Source organism: Morone saxatilis, unplaced genomic scaffold (genome assembly GCF_004916995.1).
Source record: "Morone saxatilis isolate NCDOM2014 unplaced genomic scaffold, NCSU_SB_2.0 Contig16, whole genome shotgun sequence".
NCBI lineage: Eukaryota > Metazoa > Chordata > Actinopteri > Moronidae > Morone > Morone saxatilis.
Window position 1 is genome coordinate 4473974 of NW_023339718.1, and position 241 is coordinate 4474214.

Sequence of the window (241 nt, forward strand, 5' to 3'; positions counted from 1 at the left end):
TCACTTTATTGATCCCTTTGGGATGACTCCCTCAAGGAAATTGAATTTCCAGCAGCTTACAAAACACTTATAGAAAATAAAAGAGGTATAAAATAATACAATATAAGATAAACAATTAACTCTTAGCTAAATATAGAAAGTACAGATAAGAATAAAAGTAAAATAAAATTCAAGTAAAATAAACCCTTTTTAACCATTATTAGCACTCCACGTAACCTGTTTTTTATTTTTTATTTATTTT